This window comes from Gorilla gorilla, chromosome X, assembly GCF_029281585.2.
Source record: "Gorilla gorilla gorilla isolate KB3781 chromosome X, NHGRI_mGorGor1-v2.1_pri, whole genome shotgun sequence".
Classification (NCBI taxonomy): domain Eukaryota; kingdom Metazoa; phylum Chordata; class Mammalia; order Primates; family Hominidae; genus Gorilla; species Gorilla gorilla.
Window position 1 is genome coordinate 136535999 of NC_073247.2, and position 18367 is coordinate 136554365.

General features: G+C 35.9%; 1 protein-coding gene across 5 annotated transcripts in view; it reads right to left on the reverse strand.

Annotated features, from left to right (window-relative positions):
• The window catches only part of TENM1 (teneurin transmembrane protein 1), an 831890-nt gene that overhangs the window by 490169 nt on the left and 323354 nt on the right, over nt 1–18367 (reverse strand). Inside the window, exon 1 of one of the 5 annotated variants that reach the window (XM_019019376.4) lies at nt 8748–8935. The exons of the other annotated variants lie outside the window; for them this stretch is intronic. The gene's annotated coding sequence lies outside the window, so the exon portion shown is untranslated. Of the gene's footprint in view, nt 1–8747; nt 8936–18367 lie in introns of those variants that run through there. 5 annotated transcript variants of the gene reach the window in all.

Here is an 18367-nt window from a genome sequence, read left to right on the forward strand (position 1 = left end):
TTGCGTACAGGACTTTAGGAACATACCCCATGTATGTAATGAGAGACAGCTGAATCTCAACTGAGCACTTAACAACCCACATTCTTATACCAGCTGGCAAGTTCTCAAATGTACAATGAAAGAGAGTAGTGCTACAGCATTAAAGTTACAAGACCTGTAACCATATTATTGGAGAGTGCTTTTCTGGAGCAAAACAAAAATTGAACTGGCATAAAGAAGGAGAGAGCCAGAACACTGAAGAACATGCAGCAGTCTTTTCTCATCCATATCAGGATGGTGTAATAAATTACTCTCTTCTCTCTCATGCTGTCAGGAGAAAACGATGTTTAGATTAAACCTCGCTAAGGCCTAAAAGGATAATTTGTCAGTATTTTCCAGTTTACTACCAATGCAGTATTGATTTGCTAGGATCCTTCTTCCTATTTTATTTACACTAATTCAATCTGGAACAACTGAAACCCAAGTTGTTGGAAAGCAAGATATTTCTTTAAGTCTCCCAGACCCAAGGTATAAAGTACAAAAAAATTATTATTTCTAGTTCTTGTGGGTAAAGACCAACCGCTTCGTTGGAGGCAAGTTATTAGAGAAAACCACTTTTCTCCTGAGATTTACCTTGGGCTAATTTCTTTTTATAAAATCATGATTCTTGGGAGAACGTGATAAAAAAAAAATTCTGAATGCCTGCCCAATTTAGCAGACTCGTGACTCTAGTTCTAGGCAGCTGCTTAGAAACGAGAAGTAAAACAGAAACATCTTGATAAACCTTCTTGTGGCTGAAGCTGATAAAAATGACAGTATTAGTTTGATATACAAATGACAGAGCTTAGGGACAAAACTACACTGAGGCACAAGATAAAATTACTTCCCAAATCCTTACTTCTCCCTATGCAAGTTATACAAATGAGCAAACAGTATCCTATAACATCCAGAAATAAAACAAAAGCAACTAAAGGTTAAAATAATTTATGTATTGAGGGCGAGTAAAAATATATATCAAGTACTTAATCCATGGAGCTAGCATTGTCTGTTTACCTTCCTTATCTTTCTGTTTTTTGGTTGTTTTTGTTTTGTTCTGTTATGTTTTGTTTTTGCTTCCTGGGGTACCTAAATGTCAGCTGTGGCATTGTTTTGACTGCAAATAAATATGGGAGGACTGGTAAAAATGTCATGAGTTTATGGGTTTATGATTCTTTTAAGGCTGAAGTGCTGAACTTTCATTTGCCACTCTTTTCAACCTCTACAGATATTTCCTCAAACTCCGACATGATTCAGGATTAGTAAAATCTCACTTTAACACCTTATTCTTTCTTATTCTAGTCTTACTTTAGGTGTGACTACCCTATAGATCCACATTTATTAAAAACTTTGATGGGATTGATTGATCATTCTAATTGGAATGCTTTCTAAAAAATCAATTGATGCATTATTGGATAAAATATGATTATATCTTCATAAACTAAAATTTCAATAGTTTTTACTGGAATTACTAGGGAATTTAGTCAGATGACATATTAATTTAGGCAATGTCTTATATGAATCGACCTATTTGACAATTTTGATCGACTTGCTTATTTTCATAAATCAGTCAAAACAATACATGCATGTGCTTATTTATTTATTTATGGACATTCAATCAATTGGTATTTGCTATTTCCTTGTCTTAAAATGAACTATGCTGAGTATAAAGTTCTTCTACAACACTCATTTGACTAATTGTGATTGAATATGGTTGTGTCTACATGCATTGATTTGGCATATCAATTGCAACTATTTCTCCATGCACAAGTTAGCTTGAATATATTACCATAAGGGCCAGTATAGTCATCATAAACTGAAACGAAACAAATCCAGGAAACCAGAAAATAGGTTTGACTGATTCAACTATTAAGAGTTTAAAAACTACTGACTTTATCGAGCTGATTGACCAAGTCTTTCAGAAACCAAACTGGCTTACACATATAAACAAAGCCTTTAAAAATCAATTGTGCAAGAAATAGGGGGAGGATGTGGAGGAAGCAGAATAGAAAGTTCCACCCATTGCCCCCCAAAAGGCACCAAGTTAACAGCTATCTATGTAGAAAAAACACCATAAGAACCAAAAATCAGGTGAGCACTCATAGTACCTGGTTTTAACTTCGTATTGCTGAAAGAGGCACTGAAGAGATAGAAAAAACAGTCCTGAATTACCAATACCCCCCTCGCCCCATTGCCCGTGGCAGCAGCTGTGTGGTGTAGAGAGTATCTCTGGGCGCTGGGGGAGGGAGAACACAGCAATTATGAGACACTGAACTCAGTGCTGAACTGTTTGTTAGAGCAAAAAGATAACCGGACCAAACTCAGCAGACAACCACCCATAACGGGAACATTTAAACCAGCCCTAGCCAGGGAGGGAATCACTGATCTTAGAGGTCCAAACTTGAGTGGGTACAAACCTCACCACTGAGGGCTACAGCATTCTGTGCCTCCAAGTAAACTTGAATGACAATCTAGGCCATAAGGACTGCAACTCTTAGTTGAGTCCTAGTGCTGAAGTAGGCCTAGAGACAGTGGACTGGGAGGGGCATGTAACATACTTGAGACACCAGCTGGGGCAGCCAAGGGAGTGTTGGCAGCAAACCTCCCCTAACCCCAGGCTGCACAGATCACAGCTCCAAAAGAGACCCCTTCCTTCTGCTTGAGGAGAGGAGAGGCAATAATGAAGAGGCCTTTGTCTTGCATCTTGTATACCAGCTCAGCCAAGGCAGGATAGGGCTCTGGTCAGAGTCATGAGGCCCCTGTTCCAGGCCCTAGCTTCCAGATGACATTACTGGACAAACCCTGGGCCAGAAGGGAAACTGCTGCCTTCAAGGAAAGCACCCAGTCCTGCCAACATTCATCACCTGCTAATTGAAGAGCCTTTGGACCCCGAATAAACAGCAATGATACCCATCAAAAGCCTTGGGTGAGCCTCTGAGACTTGCTGGTTTCAGGTGAGACTCAGCACATGATCAGCTGTGGTGGCAATGGGGCAAAACTTCTGCTTGAGAAAAGCAGAGGGAAAAGCAAAGGGGACATTTTCTTGCACCTTATATACCAGTATGGCGAAGTGGGGCTAGAACACCAAGCGGGCTCTTGGGGTCCCCAGTTCCAGGATTTGACTATTGAACAGCATTTCTGGACCTGCCCTGGGCCAGAGAGGAGCCCACTGCTCTAAAGGTTGAGTTCCAAGCCAGGCAGTATTCACAAAAAGCTGATTTAAAAGACCCTCTGCCTTAAATGAACATCAGCAGTAGTCTGGCAGTACTCCCCATGGTCTGGGGTGGCGGTGACTACCAGGCGAGGTTCCTCTGTCTTTTGAAAGGGGAAAGAAGAGTGGGAAGGACTGTCTCTTGTGTTCTGAGTACCAGCTCAGCTACAATACAATAGAACGCCAGGTAGTCTTCAAAGGCTTTTTTTACCTCTAGTCCCTGACTCCTGGACAACACTTCTGGACCTTGCTGACCTGAAGGGAAGGACACAGGGCTGGCTGGCTTAGACACCAGCCAATTGTAGAGCCCCCAGGCCTTGAGCAAACATAGGCAGTAGCCAGGGAATGGTTAAAGCCAGCCTTGGGTAAAACCAGTGTTGTGCTGGCATTAGGTCTGAAACAGCACAGTCATAGTGGTGGTGGCCACAGAGGTGCCTGTGTCACTCCATTCCCAGCTTTACGTGGTTCAGAACAGAGAGATAGACTCTGTTTCTTTAAGAGAAAGTAAGGGAACAGAACAAGAATCTCTGCGTGATAATCCAGAGAACTCTCCCAGATCTTGTCCAAGACCATCAAAGTGGTACCTCTACGCGTCTGCAAGAACCACAGTATTACTGGGCTTAGAAGGCCCCCTAAAGCATATATCACAACACACAAGTCTTTTCAAATGTCTGGAAAGCCTTCCCAAGAAGGCTGGCTACAAATAAACCCAGACAGTGAAGACTACAATAAACACCTAACTCTTCAATGCCCAGACAACAAAGAATATTGATTAGCATCAACACTATCTAGGAAAACACGGCCTCACCAAATGAACTAAGTAAGGTACCAGGGACCAATCTTGGAGAAACACAGATCTGTGACCTTTCAGACAGAGGATCCAAAATAGCTGTGTTGAGGAAACTCAAGGAAATTCAAGATAACAAAAAGAAGGAATTCAGAATTCTATCAGATAAATTTAACAAAGAGATTGGAATAATCCAATAGAGTCAAGCAGAAATTCTGGAGCTGAAAAATGCAACTGAAATACTGAAGAATGTACCAGAATCTAATAGCAGAATGGATCAAGCAAAGAAAGAACTGGTGAGGTTGAAGACAGTCTTCTTGAAAATACATAGTCAGAGGAGGCAAAAATAACAAGAACAAAAACAAAAACAATAAAGCATGACTACAGGATCTAGAAAATAACCTTAAATGGGCAAATCTAAGAGTTATTGGCCTTAAAGAGGAGGTAGAGAAGGACACAGGGGTAGAAAGTTTATTCAAAGGAATAATAACAGAGAACTTCCCAAACCTAGAGAAACATATCAATAATGAAGTACAAGAAGATTATAGAACACCAAGCAGATTTAACTCAAAGAAGACTATTTCAAGGCATTTATTAATAATAATACAACTCTCAAAGGTCAAGGGAAAAAAAGGATCCTAAAAGAGAAAAGAGAAAAGAAACATACAACATATAATGAAACTCCAATATGTCTGGCAGCAGAGTTTTCAGTGGAAATTGTACAGGTCAGGAGAGAATGGCATGACATGTTTAAAGTGCTAAAGGAAAAAAAAGTTTACCATAGAATAGTATATTCAGTAAAAATATCCTTCAAGCACGAAGGAGAAACAAAGGCTTTCCCAGACTAACAAAACCTGAGGGATTTAATCAATACCAGACCTGTTCTACAAGAAATGCTAAAGGGAGTACTTCAATCAGAAAGAAGAGGACATTAATGTGCAATAATGACCTGAAGGCACAAATCTCACTGGTAATAGTAAGTACACAGAAAAACACAAAATATCATAACACTGTAACTGTGGTGTGTAAAGTACTCTTATTCTAAGTAGAAAGACTAAATAATGAACCAATAAAAATAATAACTACAACAACTTTTTAAGACATAGTAAGTACAATAAGATATAAATAGAAACAACAAAAAGTTAAAAAGCAGAGGAACAAGATTAATGTGTAGAGTTTTTATTATTTTTCATTTTGCTTGTGTGTTTATGCAAATAGAGTTGATTGTTATCAGGTTAAAATAATGGGTTATAGGATAGTATTTGCAAGCCTCATAGTAACCTCAAACCAAAAACATACAGTGAATACACAAAAAATGAAAAGCAAGATAGTAACTCATATCACCAGAGAATATCATCTTCACTAGAAGAAGACAGAAAGGAAAGAAGAAAGAGAAGACCACTTAACAACTAAAAGACAAATAACAAAATGGCAGGAGTAAGTCCTTACTTATTAATAATAACTGAATGTAAATGGACTAAACTCTCCAATCAAAAGACACAGACTGGCTGAATGGGTGAAAAAAAATATTGATCTGTTGCCTACAATAAAAACACCTCACCTGTAAAGCACACATAGACTGAAAATAAAGGAATGGAAAAAGATATTACATGCCAATGAAAACCAAAAAAAAAGAGCAGGATTTGCTATACTTATATCAGACAAAATAGATTTCAAGACAAAAACTATAAGAAGAGAAAAGAAGGTCACTATTTAATGATAAAGGGGCCAACTCAGCAGGAGGACATAATTTTGAATACATATATGCAGCCAACACTGGAGCACCCAGATATATAAAACAGATATTGTTGGAACTAAAGAGAGAGATAGGCCCCAATACAATAATAGCTGCAGACTTCAACACCCCACTTTCAGCACTGGACAGATCTTCCAGACAGAAAATCAACAAAGAAACATCAGACTTAATCTGCACTATAGACCACATGGATGTAATAGATATTTACAGAACATTTCATCCAAGAGCTGCAGAATACACATTATTTTCCTCAGCACATGGATCATTCTCAAGGATAGGCCATATTTTAGGTCACAGAACAAGTCTTCAAAACATTCAAAAAGTTGAAATAATATCAAGCATCTTCTCTACCACAATGGGATAAAACTAGAAATTAATAACAAGAGGAATTTTGGAAACTATAAAAATACATAGAAATTAAACAATATGTTCCTGAATGACCAGTGGGTCAATGGAGAAATTAATAAAGAAATTAAAACATTTCTTGAAACAAATAATGATGGAAACACAACATACCAAAACCTATGGGACACAGCAAAAGTAGTACTAAGAAGGAAGTTTATAGCTATAATGCCTACATCAAAAAAGAGGAGAAACTTCAAATTAACAATCTAACCATGCATTTTAAGGAACTAGAAAAGCAAGAGCAAGCCAAACCCAAAATCAGTAGAAGAAAAGAAATAATAGAGATCAGAGCATACATTTCATTTGATTTCAATGAAACTGAAATGAAAAACAATACAAAAGATTAATGAAACAAAAGTTTTTTTTAAGTTAAACAAGATTGACAGACAAAGAAAAAAAGAGAGACGATCCGAATAAATAAAATCAGAAATGAAAAAGGACACGTTACAACTTATGCTGCAGAAAATCAAAGTATCATTAGTGTAATATCTGCAACTATATGCTAATGAATCAAAAAAATCTAGAAGAAATGGACAAATTCCTAGATACATATAACCTACCAAGATTGAACTAGGAAAAAATCCAAAACCTAAACAGACCAATAATGAATAACAAAATGGATGCTGTAATAAAAAATCTCCCAGAAAAGAAAAGCCTGGTGGTTTCACTGCTGAATTCTACCAAACATTTAAAGAAGAACTAATATGAATCCTACTCAAACTATTCCAAAAAATACAGGAGGAGACAATACCTCCAAACTCATTCTATAGGTCCAATATTACCCTGATACCAAAAACCAGATAAAGACATATCAAAAAAAGAAAACTATAGGCCAATATTTCTGATGAATATTGATACAAAAATCTTCAACAAAATAATAGCAAACTGAATTCAACAGTATATTATAAAGATCATTCATCATGACCAGAGGGATTTATCCCTGAGATGCAAGGATGGCTCACCATACACAAATCAATCAATGTGATACATCATACAAACAGAATGAAGAATAAAAACCATGTGATCATTTCAATTGATGCTGAGAAAGCATTTGATAAAATTCAACACCCCTTCATGATAAAAAACCCTGAGAACACTGGGGATAGAAGAAAGATATCCCAACATTATAAAAGTCGTATTTGGCAGACCTGCAGCTGGCATCATACTAAATGCGGAAAAACTCAAAGCCTTTCCTTTAAGACCTGGAACATGACAAATATGTCCACTGTTACCACTGTTATTCAACATAGTATTGGAAGTCCTAGCTAGAGTAATCATGTAAGAGAATGATATAAAGGACACCCAAATTGGAAAGGATGAAGTGAAATTATCATTGTTTGCAGATGATGTAATCTTATTTGGAAAAACATAAAGACTCCACAAGAAAACTATCAGAACTGATAAACAAATTCAGTAAAGTTGCAGGATACAAAATCAACATAAAAAAATCAGTAGCACTTCTATATGCCAACAGTGAACATTCCTAAATAGAAATCACAAAGTAATCCCATTTACAATAGCCACACAGAAAATAAAATACCTAGGAATTAATCAAAGAAGTGAAAGATCTCTATAATGAAAAACTATAAAACACTGATGAAAGAAATTGAAGAGGACACCAAGAAATGGAAAAATATTCCATGTTCATGGACTGGAGGAAACAATATTGTTAAAATGACCATACTATCCAAAGCAATCTACAGATTTGATGCAATCCCTATTAAAATCCCAATGACATTCTTCACAGAAACAGAAAAAAAAATCCTAAAATTTATATGGAATGATAAAAGAGCCAGAATAGCTAAAGCTATCTAAGCAAAAAGAACAAAATTGGAGGAATAACATTACCTGACTTCAAATTATACTACAGAGCTATAGTAACCAAAACAGCATGGCACTGGCATAAAAACAGACAGATAGACAGTGGAACAGAATAGAGAACCCAGAAACAAATCCACACACCTACAGTAAACTCATTTTTGACAAGGGTGCCAGTAACATACACTGGGGAAAGGACAGGCACTTCAATAAATGGTGCTGGGAAAACTGGATATCCATATGCAGAAGAATGAAACTAGACCCCTATATCTTGCCATATACAAAAATGAAATCAAAATGAACTAAAGACTTAAATCTAAGACCTCAGCCTATGAAACTACTACAAGAAAACATTGGGGAAACTCTCCAGGATATTACTCTGGGCAAAAAATTTCTTAAGCAATACTCCACAAGCACAGGCAACCACAGCAAAAATGGGAAAATGGGATCACATCAAGTTAAAAAGCTTCTGTACGGTAAAAGATACAATCAACAAAGTGAAGAGACAACCCACAGAATAGGAGAAAATATCTGCAAACTACTAATCTCCCACAGGATTAATAACCAGAATATATAAGAAGCTCAAACAACTCTATAAGAAAAAACCTAATAATCCTATCAAAACATGGGCAAAAGATTTGAATAGACATTTCTCAAACCCAGACATACAAATGGCAAGCAGGCATATGAAAAGGCTCAGCATCATTAATCATCAGAGAAATGCAAATTAAAACTATAGTAAGATGTGATCTCACCCGGCTGGGCGCGGTGGCTCACGCCTGTAATCCCAGCACTTTGGGAGGCCGAGGCAGGTGGATCACTTGACGTCAGGAGCTCGAGACCAGCCTGGCCAACATGGTGAAATACCGTCTCTACCAAAAAAAAAAAAAATACAAAAAATTAGCCAGGCATGGTGATGTGCACCTGTAATCCCAACTACTCTAGAAGCTGAGGCCTAAGAATTGCTTGAACCTGGGAGGCGGAGGTTGCAGTGAGCCGAGATCACGCCACTGCACTCCAGCCTGGGCCACAGAGCGAGACCCTGCTTCAAGGAAAAAAAAAAAAGATGATTTTACCCTAGCAAAAATGGCTTTTATCCAAAAGAGAGACAATAACAAATGCTGGTGAGAATGTGCAGAAAAGGGAATACTTGCACACTGTTTGTGAGAATGTAAAATAGCACAACCACTATGGAGAACAGTTTGGAGGTTCTTCAAAAACCTAAAAATTGAGCTACCATATGATCCAGCAATCCCACTGATGGGTATATATTATATAGTATATAGTAGCAGTATACCCAAAATAAAGGAAATCATTATATAGAAGAGATAGCTGCATGCCTGTGTTTGTTGCAGCAGTGTTTACAATAGGTAAAATTTTGAAGCAACCTAAGTGTCTATCAACTGGTGAATGAATAAATAAAATGTGGTAATATACACCATGGAGTACTGTTCAGCCATAAAAAAGAATGAGATCCAGTCATTTGCGACAACATGGATGGAACTGGAGATCATTATGTTAAGTGAAATAAGCCAGTCACAGAAAGACAAACATTGCAAATTCTCACTTATTTGTAGGATCTAAAAATCAAAATAATTGAACTCGCAGACACAGAGAGTAGATGAATGGTTATCAGAAGCTGAGAAGGGTAGTAGGGGGCTGTGGGGGGAGGTGGGGGTGGTTAATGTATACAAAAAAACAGAAAGAACGAATGAGACCTACTATATGATAGCACAACAGGGTGACTATAGTCAATAATAACTTAATTCTACATGTTAAAATAGCTTAAGAGTGTAATTGGAGTGTTTGTAACTCAAAGGATAAATGCTTGAGGGGATGGATACCCCATTCTCCATGATGGACTTATTTCACATTGCGTGCCTGTATCAAAAAATCTCATGTACCCTCTAAATATACACACCTACTATGTACCCACAAAAATTAAAAATACTAATTATGCAAGAAATAATAGTTCATATCAATCAAAAACAGTTATTCAGTTCTGTGTAAAGACATAAATTATATACCAAAAGTTACATTCTATATTCATTCTTTCAAAAGTACTTGTTGAACACCTGCTAAGTCCTAGAAACTATTCTAGGGCCTTTAAGGACTTCAGTGAACAAAACACACAAGGATCCTAGTCCTTATAGAATTTACAATTCATGTAGATGGAAACAGACAATAAACAATAAGCGTAGCATATAAGTAAATTATATAGAGGTTCATACATGCTATGGAAATAAAGACAAGGTAGAGCAGGGTAAAGGTATTAAGAGTTCAGGGATTATGGTGCAAACTGCAGTAGTGTGTAGAATGGGTCAAAGTAGACCTCACTGAGAAGGAGACATTTAAGCAAAAGCTTGATGGAGGTGTAAGAGTGAAAACATGCAATACTTGGAGGAAGAAGATTCCAAGTAGAGGAGTCAGCCACAGTGAAGTACCTAAGGCAGAAGTGTGCCTCAAGTATTTTTTTTTTTTTTGGAGATTGACAAAGATGTCAGTATCAATGCTGCAGAGTTAAGAAAAAATGTAGAAGGAGGTGAGGAAACAAGGAGCTAGATCATGGAGGGTATTTTAGGTCACTGTAAATATTCTACTCTGAGTGAAATGAGAAGCCATTTGCAATATTTTTAGCAGAGTCGACTCATATATTTTGTCTACTCTTTTATTATTTTTAAATAATTGACATTATAATTGCATGTTTATGGGGTAGTGTGATGTTTCAATACACGCATATTTTGTATAATGATCACATCAGGATAGTTGGCATGTTCATAATCTCAAATCTTTATCTTTTTTTGTGGTGATATCTTGCAAGATCCTCTATTCTAGTTATCTTGAAATATGCAATACATTTTTCTTAACCAGCTATGGTCCCCCTACTGTGCAAGAGAACACCAGAATTTATGTTTCCTATTTAATTGTAACTTTGTACCCACTGACCATCTTCTCCCTTTTCCCCCTTCCTCCTCCCCTGTTTGGTCTTTGGTAACCACTATTCTACTTTCTACTTCTATGATACCAATCTGAAAGAAAAGGATGCTAACCTGTAATAAGAAAATATTTTAAAAAGATCACTCTGAGAAGCATAGAGACCTGTTACAAGGCTGTATGATTTAACCCAGATGAGAGATGATGGTGGCTTGGACAAGGGTGGTAGCTGTGGAGCTGGAGGTACAGTGAACAGAGTTTGCTAATACAGTGGATGTAAGGTATTGCAAGGAAGAGAGCTTTCAGGATGACTCCAAGGTTTTTGACTTGAGCAAGTGGTAGGATGGAGCTTCTGTCAACTGAAATGGGAAGTCTGCAAGTTTTGGGTAGGAGGGAAAGATCAGGAGTTTAGTTTTGGGCAAGTTGAGTTTAAGATATCTATTAAACATCAAAATGAAATTACCAAATAAGTAATTGAAAATGGATGTCAGAAGAGAAGTCTTGGCTGAGAAATAAATTTGAGAGTCATTAGTGTATTAGATGGTTTAAGCCTCAGGACTATAAGAGGTCACTGAGTGGGTATAAATGGTGAAGACTTGAAGACAAAAGCTGAGCACTGGTGTACACCAAATTAAAAGGTTAGAGAGTCAGGCCTGTAATCCCAGCACTTTGGGAGGCTGAGGCAGGCGAATCACGATGTCAGGAAATCGAGACCATCCTGGCCACCATGGTGAAACCCCGTCTCTACTAAAAATACAAAAATTAGCTGGGTGTGGTAGTGTGCGCCTGTAATCCCAGCTACTGGGGAGGCTGAGGCAGGAGAATCGCTTGAACCCAGGAGGCCGAGGTTGCAGTGAGCAGAGATCGTGCCACTGCACTCCAGCCTGGCGACACAGCGAGACTCTGTCTCAAAAAAAAAAAAAAAAAAAATTAGAGGGAAGGAAAAGAATCAGCAAATAAGACAGAGAAGTGACCACTGAGATAAGAAGAAAACAGAGAGCATGATATCCTGTAAGCCAGGTGAAAACAGTGTAGAGAACTCAGAATTTCTTCACGGAATGGGATATGACCTTAGTTTTATACTAATTTTGTTTTGGTCCATGTTTAGCACTAGTAACCTAGGATTATAAAACATGTGGTATACAGAAAATTCTTGGATTATTTCACAAGGCTACAAATTTTCTCATGGTAAAATGGATTAAACAATTACACAGTATTTTTGTGCAGGCTACACAATCTCTCCAACTTCAGAAGAATTATTTCAGCAAATATAAACTTTGAAGGAACAATGAAAATACGGGACAATTTTTTACCAGCAAACTAACTTTTCACTTACAAACATCAAAATAAATGAAAATTATTTAAGCAGAAATTTCCAATTGAAAACAAAACGTTAAAAGTATAAACTTTGGTGAATAAGGAAACTCTATTTAAAATCAACCATTTAGCATAATAGTCATTTGTTCAGGGAAACACAATGATGTGTACACTGCTGAAATTGTTAAATGAAAAATACATGGTTTTGGTTTCAAAGGAAAATAGCATGGTATATATTAATATGAAAAGTTTGAAATTTGCAGCTGTGTTCTTGTTTTACAGCTGCTAATTTTGGCAAACAATTTTGAAACATAAAACTGCTTGTCCACTAGATAACAATACTTCCATGCCTCGCTTCCTCTGTAAGACAGAAACTTGATCTCCAAACATAGTTCTTTCAAGTAAACAAGAAAGTATATCCCCTCTATACATGGGGCTGTAATTTCATGAGGACAATCAATATGAGCAGGTGACATAATAGTAATGTAAAGAGCAAAATATTATTTGCAGTATAATAGATTTGTTTCCCACTTTATTTTCAGAAGGAATATACACATACAAAGCTACGTTAAAGAAATTTTAAATTTCTATTTATGTTAAATTTAAAATTTAAAACATTGGAAGGAGCCCTTTAAGCAGTAAGTATTGGCTATTTTAAAAAGTGGCCAAGAAAGCAGGTGAATTGGATTCATTAATCTATGACATCATTTTCCTTTTATTTTGAAAAATTATGTTAAATTAAAAAATTTAATAGCACATTATCAAAGTACAAACGGGACAAAAGAGCATGCAGGAAAAAAAATCTCCCTCCAATCCCTGTCCCACAGCCACTTACTTCCTCTCCACAAATGCGATCAAAATTATTCATTTATTGTGAATATTTTCAGAGAAATTCTATGATAATGTAAGCATGCAAGCATATAGCTTCATTAAAAATCACACATAAAGTGTAGCACACTGGACATCATCATTTTCAAACTTCAGGTTGTGATTTATTAGTTATAAAATGAATTTACTGGATCACAATTAACATTACATAGATATGAAATGGAATAGAATAGAAGAGAAAATGTCAGAGCATGTTGTTTCATAGTAAGGGTAGATATCGCCTTATGAAATTTTTGTTTTTGTTTTTTATTTATGGATTCATTGTGAACTGAGTTAGAATGTAAAATATATTTTTCAACTGGGTCATAGAGAAGAAAATCCACTACTATAGACAACGATTCAAACCCTGTGGCTTTTGTTTAATGATGCATCTTGAAGACTGTTCCACTTCAATAAATACAGAGTTGTCTCATTTTGTTTGTGCTAGATTTATTTTAAAAATTTCAGACACCCATAAAAGGGTATAAAAAGCAATATTATAATCACCATGTACCCCATTACTGAGCTTAAGAAATAAAATATCATAAATAAATACATATACAAATAGTGTCAATGGAGTTAAAACCCCCTGTGCAATTCCGCTTGAGCCACCCAACTTTTCTTCCTACTTATATGTCTTATTCTCTTTAAGGCTGCAGAGTATTCCACTGCATAAATTACTCAAATTATTATACCATAAATTATTCAAGTGGCTTCCTATTGATAAACATCTTGATTGATATCACTGATTTTTTGATATTTCAAACAGTGCTAAGTGAATATCTTCATACATACCACTGCATGCTCATTCAATATCTGTAGGATAAATTTCAAGAAGAGAAATTGCTGGATCAAAGAAGATAATTTGTTTTTGCTAGATATTGTCAAATATATTTTCATATCGACTGTATCTATTTTTACTTCCATAATCAATATTTCATACACATTTTCCAAAAATGTATGTTATAAAATTTTAATTATTGCCAATATTATAGGTGATAAATGATAAAATTTAGTTCAGTTTTAATATGCATTTCTCTTAGGAGTGAGTTTAAACATTTTTTTTCATATGTCCAAGAACCATTCTCATTTCCTTTACTATGGCATATATCAATTTTTTTCTATTACATTATTTGGATTTTTTTCTTATTGATTATAAGCACTCTTTATATAGGAGGAAATTGACTATTTGTCTCTGTATGCTACACATATTTTAATATACATATATATACACATGTATATAATTTTGTGTAGTCAAATTTGACAGCAGTTTTATTTATGGCTTCTAGTTTTTTGGGTTATATCTAGAAAAGGTTTTCCTACTTTAAGGTTGGAAGAAATTCTCCCATATTGCTTTATAGTACTTATTTTCACATTTAATTTTGGGTCACCTAGAATTTATTCTGGTGTAGGGAGTGAGGTACGGAGGTAAGCAACTTTATTGTTTTCTGCATGGCTACATAATTGTCTCAACACTTTTCATAAACAATTTATGCCTTCCAGACTTATTTGAAAGGTCATCTTTATCATATACTGTACTCCTGTTTGTATTTGGAAACATTTCCAGTCTTCTTCCATCCTAACACTTGAAAATCTCTGCCGTTTTTAAATTTGGTTTATCTACATTGATGTACTCATATGGTATGTTAGAGTAACAGAGTTTTTAATATTGAATAATCCTTGCATTCTTAGTATGAACTGCACTTACTTGTAGTGTATTATTTTTCTGTTATATTGCTGGACCTTGTGGGCTAGTATTTTATTTAAGAATTTTGCTTCGGTATTCAGAAGTAAAATTGATTTGAAGATTTATTTCGTACTTTCATTTCACTTTTAGATATCAATTTATTTTGCTTCCAAAAAAATCTTTAAAAGATTTGGAAGCTTTCATTTAATTATGCTGTTAAAACATTTAAGTAGCATTGAAATAATGTGTTCCTTAAAGATGTAGCAAATTTTGCCTGTGACACTGCTTCTTTTGGTTTAAGTAGTTCTTTGGAAGTTTTATTTCTATTTTACAAATCAGATTTCTTTCTCTACTGAGAAAATTTTCTCTCCCTTCTGAGACCAGTTTTAGTCATTTGTATTTTTTCTATGAGATTATCCATTCCAACGTGGTTTTCAAGGGTACCTTAAAAGAGGTGCACAAATTAGTCTCTTATGAATCGTTCAATATCCTCTGTCTCTTTAGTTATTTCGACATACTCACGTCTTATTTTCTCTTCTTTTCCTGATTGTGCTATTTTATTGCTTATGCCTATAAGAATTGGTTCTTGAATTTATTAGTTAGTTCTCAGATTTTATCATAGTTTCCTTAAAAAATCATTCCAGTTCAAACAAAAATTTAAAGTCATTATAAAAATTGTTAAATTCCAGAATCAATAAAGGACATCCAGTTAAAAAATTATAATTATTTATTTTGAAATAGGTGATCATACAGAGGAAAAAATTCCAAATTATACAATATAGCATTCAGAGAAAGAATATTTGCTCAATTAATGCACTGCAGACCTTCAGATTTCCATTTTCCTCCACAGAGGTGACCATGTTACCCATTCATAGAGACAAAGCATTAATTGGAGTGACAGTTGATTTTCATTTGTAATTTTTTGGCTGCAGTTGGTAAGTAATGATATTCTGCTCTTTTAACTTTCAACCCCTGACTTGAAAGAGGTTAATCATTTTCCATTGGTTCCTAACAGTGCTTATTTTTCCAAAACAAAATAAACTCTCTCTAGAATATAAGTTGTGACTTCTGAAAGTGACTGGTACCTCAAAGCTTGGCCCACATACTCATTCAAGGAATTTAAGATAATTTGGGGGTATTTGGAGGTAGTCATGGACTACTTTATAATCTAATGAAGGACATGGATCCTTGCCAGAGGACTGCATGTCTATCAGCATGCATTCAATATTACATGCAATTTGAGGCATTCACAGACTCTCTGAAACCCATTCATAGAACTTGTTGGAACTGATTTATTTATAGGTTTATTAGTACAGCTGACGCTTGAGCAGTGTAGGGGTTAGAGATGCCGACTACCACACAGTCAGAAATCCACGCATAATTGTTGACTCCCCAAAAACATAACTACTAGTGGTCTGCTGTTGAGTGGAAGACCTGCCAATAACAAACAATTGATTAACACATATTTTGTATGTTATATGTATTATATACTTAATTCTTACAATAAAGTAAGCTAGAAAAAAGAAAATGTTATCAAGAAAATCATAAGGAAGATAAAATATATTTACTATTCATTAAGTGGAAGTGAATCATCATAAAGGTCTTCATCTTCATCTTCATGCTGAATATGCTGAGGAGAAAGAGGAGGAACTGATCTTGCTGTCTCAGGGGTGGCCAAGGCAGAAGAAAATGTATGTATAAGTGGACCCCTGTGCAGTTCAAAACTTTGTTGTTCAAGGGCCAACTATATGTTCATGCTTCACACATTTAATGAGTTTTTACCTTGGGCCAAAATTTCTTTACATACATCTGTGATCAGCTTGTTTTATTTGAATCTAGTTGGGGGATACTTACAATTAAAGCCCAGTGTGATGCAGCTATGACGAGGCTAGTCCAGAGAACCACAGAACTATAGAGGAGGAACAATCTCATCCAGAGGTCTGAGGGTGGGGATCCAGAGTCAAACTGGAGAACTGATCATATAGTTTTGGATATTTGTCCCCTCCAAATCTCATGTTAAAATGTGATCCCCAGTGTTGGAGGTGGTGCCTATAGGGAGGTATTTGGGTTATAAGAGTGGATCTCTCATGAATGGCTTGGTGCCCTCCCAGTGGTCATGAGTTCACATGAGATCTGGTTATTTTAATGAGCCAGGCATCCCTCTCTTACTCTCTTCTGGCATGTGACACTCTAGCTCCCCTTCCACTTTGCCATGACTAAAAGCTTCCTGAGGCCTCATGAGAAGCCAAGCAGATGCAGATGCCATGCATGTACAGCCTGAAGAACCATATTGTCAAATAAACCTCTTTTCTTTGTAAATTACCCAGCCTCAGGTATCTTTATAGCAACAAAAACAGACACACAGACAAATACAACTGATTTAGAAGGGGCTAGTGTCCTAGGTGCCTAACCCTACAAGTTGTCATCCCCTCATGGCCAAGGATGAGCTGCAGAGTGAAGGCTGGCTCATGGAAGACCAGAAACAACTAAACAATCTAAGCCTTTCTGTCCTCTTAAAGTGTTCCTCAAGGCTGCCAGGCTTGATTAATATTTTTATAGCTTCTGAATTTTCTTCTGGATGACATTTATTTTTTTAAATGTTTTTATTGAGAAATAAAATTTTCATATTTATGGGATACATGTGATATGTTGTTACATGCATAGAATGTGCAATGATCCAATCAGTGTATTTGGGGGTACCCATCATGTTGAGTATTTAACATTTCTATGTGTTGGGAACATTTCAAGTCCTCTCTTCCAGGTATTTTGAAATATACAATACATTGCTGTTAACTGTAATCATCCTACTCTGCTATTGAACATTAGAAATTTTTCCTTCTATCTAACAGTATCTTTGTAACCGTTAATAAACCTTTCTTGATCTTTCTCCATATTTCCTTCCCATCCTCTGGTATCTATCATTCTAAACTCCATCTCCATGAGATCAACTTTTAAACCTCCACATATGGGTGAGAACATACATCATTTTTTATTCTGTGTCTGGCTTATTTCACTTAGCATAAGGATGTCCAGTTCCATGTTGCTGCAGATGACAGGATTTTATTCTTTTTATGGCTGAATAATATTCCATCATATATATGTACCACATTTTCTTTATCCACTCATCCACTGATGGACACTTAGGTTGATTCCACATCTTGGCTATTGTGAATAGTGCTGCAATAATCATGGGAGTGCAGGTGTCCCTTTGATATACTGATTTCTTTTCCTGTGGATAAATGCCCAAGAGTGGGAATGCTGGATCCTATAGTAGTTCTATTTTTAGTTTGTTGAGAAATCTCCATATTGCTTTCAATAGTGGTTATACTAATTAACATTCCCACCAACAGTGTGTAAGAGTTCCCTTTTCTCGTCGACCTTGTCAGCATCTGCTATTTTTTGTCTTTTTAATAACAGCTGTGATAACTGGGATAAGATTATATTTCATTTTGATTTTTATTTACCTGATGATATGTGGATTTATGTCTGGGTTCTCTATTCTTTTCAATTAGTCTATGTGTCTGTTTTTATACCAATACCATGCTGTTTTGGTTACTATAGTCTTGTAAT